Raw genomic sequence first — 3,137 nt, 5'->3', positions numbered from 1 at the left:
GAGCACTGTTTGATGTTAAATGGAACAGTGTGTGTGAGCACTGTCTGAAATTAAAGGGAACAGTGTGTGAGCAATGTTTGATGGTAAAGGGAACAGTGTGTGTGAGCACTATCTGAAGTTGAAAAACTCCCAATCCTACTAGGGGAACAGAGAAATTGTGTAACCTTAGCGGCACACTATGTTACAGCTTGTCATAAACAGAGGGACAACCATTAAATCTAAGAAAAGAGTATATACAAATTATACGAATGTATGTTTATACACTGTGTGGATAGATCTGCGTTTATGTGTTCAACCATAAATGTTTTTCGATGCTTTGGCAACATAAGATGTACCTTGTCATGCCAATAAAGCGATTTGAATTGAATTGAATTGAATTAAAGGGAACAGTGTGTGTGAGCACTGTCTGAAGTTAAAGGGAACCATGGGTGTGTGAGCAACGTCTGAAGTTAAAGGGAACAGTGTGTGTGAGGACTGTCTGAAGTTAAAGGGAACAGTGTGTGTGAAGACTGTCTGAAGTTAAAGGGAACAGTGTGTGTGAGGACTGTCTGAAGTTAAAGGGAACAGTGTGTGTGAAGACTGTCTGAAGTTAAAGGGAACAGTGTGTGTGAGGACTGTCTGAAGTTAAAGGGAACAGTGTGTGTGAGCAATGTCTGAAGTTAAAGGGAACAGTGTGTGTGAGCAATGTCTGATAAAGGGAACAGTGTGTGTGAGCACTGTATGATAAAGGGAACAGTGTGTGTGAGCACTGTCTCAAATAAAAGGGAACAGTGTGTGAGCAATGTCTGAAGTTAAAGGGAACAGTGTGTGAGCAATGCATGATGTTAAAGGGAACGTTGTATGTGCGCACTGTTTGGTATTAAAGGGAACAATACAATACAATACAATACAAATCGCTTTATTGGCATGATAAGGTACATCTTATGTTGCCAAAGCATCAAAATACATTTATGGTTGAACACATAAACGCGGTTCCATTCATACAGTGTATAAACAGGTATATCCCTGAGTTTATAAATATATTTTCGCCTTGTTTATATATACTCTTGTCTTAGTTTACTGGTTGTCCCTCTGTTCATGGCAAGCTGTAACATAGTGTGCCGCCAGTGTTACACAGCTTCTCTCCTCCCCCAGTAGGAATGGGAGTTTTTGGTTGTCAGTCAGATTTCTGAATTCAGGGCATATTTGTGAGAATTTTTGATAGAAATTCTCTCTGATGCCCTGATATTTTCCACAGGCTGTGAGGAAGTGCATCTCTGTCTCAACTACTCCCTGACTGCAGTGAGAGCATATCCTGTCTTCTCTTGGCAGCCTGGTCTGCCTGTGTCTGCCTTTTTCGATCGCTAGGCTATGTTCGCTAAGTCTGTACCTTGTCAAGGTTCTTCTCAGTTTGTTATCCTTTACCATGGTCAGGTAATCAGCTATGTTGTATTGTCTGTTTAGGGCCAAGTAGCAATTGAGTTTGCTTTGGATTTTTGTTGTTTCTGCCCAATATGACAGATATTTTTCCTTTTGCTTAGCGACGATTGTGTTGGGTCGAATTCTTTGTGTTACCCTGTCACTGTCCTGGGGCTGGTTATTGTTAGTATTGTTATTAGTTACTTTATTGAGTCCCAGGACTAGTTGACTGAGGGTATTCTTCTTTATGGTCAGCTCTTGGCATTTCAGGGCGTCGTAGTGATAGCATTGGGGGTTGCTCATTTGTAGGTGATTCCAAAATTTGGTGGCTCTTTTTTGGATAGTGATTATTAATGGGTATTGGCCTAGTTCCGCCCTGCATGCGTTGTTTACTGTTTTCCTTTGAGTCCGGAGGATACTTTTACAGAATTCCGCATGTAGGATCTCAATTGGGTGCTTGTCCCATTTTGCAAAATCTTGTTGTGTTAGTGGTCCCCAGACCTCACTGCCATAGAGTGCAATTGGTTCAATTACTGATTTGAAAATTTTGAGCCAAATGCTAATTGGGATTTCTATTTGGATTGATTTTTTGATGGCATAGAAAGCCCTTCTTGCTTTCTCTTTCAGTTCATTCACAGCCAGTTTGAAGTTTCCCGTAGAACTGATTTTTAAGCCCAAGTATGTGTAGTGAGTGGTTTGTTCAATTTTGGTTGTTCCTACTGTGAAATTTATTGTGGGTCCATGTTGTTTGGATCTTTGCTGGAACACAAGGACTTTGGTTTTTTGGGGATTTATTGTCAGGGCCCAAGTCTGGCAGTACGACTCCAGCAGGTCCAGGTTCTGCTGTAGACCCTCCTTAGTTGGTGACAGCAGAACCAGGTCGTCGGCATAGAGGAGGAATTTAACCTTGGATTCATATAGGGTGAGGCCGGGTGCTGTAGATTGTTCAAGTAGTTTTGCCAATCCATTAATGTAAATATTAAAGAGTGTCGGTGAGATTGGCGAGCCCTGCGTCACCCCCCGCCCCTGTGGGAAGTATTTTGTTTCAGTGTGTGTGAGCACTGATGTTAAAGGGAACAGTGTGTGAGCACTGTCTGATGTTAAAGGGTACAGTGTGTTTGAGCACCTTCTGAAGTTAAAGCGAATAGTGTGTGAGCATTGTTTGATATTAAATGGAACAGTGTGTGTGAGCAATGTCTGAAGTTAAAGGGAAAAGTGTGTGTGAGCACTGTCTGAAGTTAAAGGGAACAATGTGTGTGAGCAATGTCTGAAGTTAAAGGGAACAATGTGTGTGAGCACTGTCTGATGGTAAAGGGAATAGTGTGTGTGAGCACTGAGGTTAAAGGGAACAGTGTGTGAGCACTGTCTGATGTTAAAGGGAACAGTGTGTTTGAACACTGTCTGAAGTTAAAGGGAACAGTGTGTGTGAGCACTGTTTGATATTAAAGGGAACAGTGTGTTTGAGCACTGTCTGAAGTTAAAGGGAACAGTGTGTTTGAGCACTGTCTGATGTTAAAGGGAACAGTGTGTGTGAGCACTATTTGATGTTAAAGGGAACAGTGCGTGTGAGCACTGTTTGATGTTAAAGGGAACAGCTTGTGTGAGCAATGTCTGATGTTAAAGGGAACAGTGTGTGTGAGCACTGTCTGCTAAAGGGAACAGTGTGCGAGCACTGTTTGATATTAAAGGGAACAGTGTGTTTGAGCACTGTCTGAAGTTAAAGGGAACAGTGTGTGTGA

The sequence above is a fragment of the Somniosus microcephalus genome, chromosome 2, assembly GCF_052327205.1.
Source record: "Somniosus microcephalus isolate GS21.2 chromosome 2, FLI_Smic_1.0, whole genome shotgun sequence".
Taxonomy (NCBI): Eukaryota; Metazoa; Chordata; class Chondrichthyes; order Squaliformes; family Somniosidae; genus Somniosus; species Somniosus microcephalus.
This window is presented reverse-complemented; position numbering follows the sequence as displayed.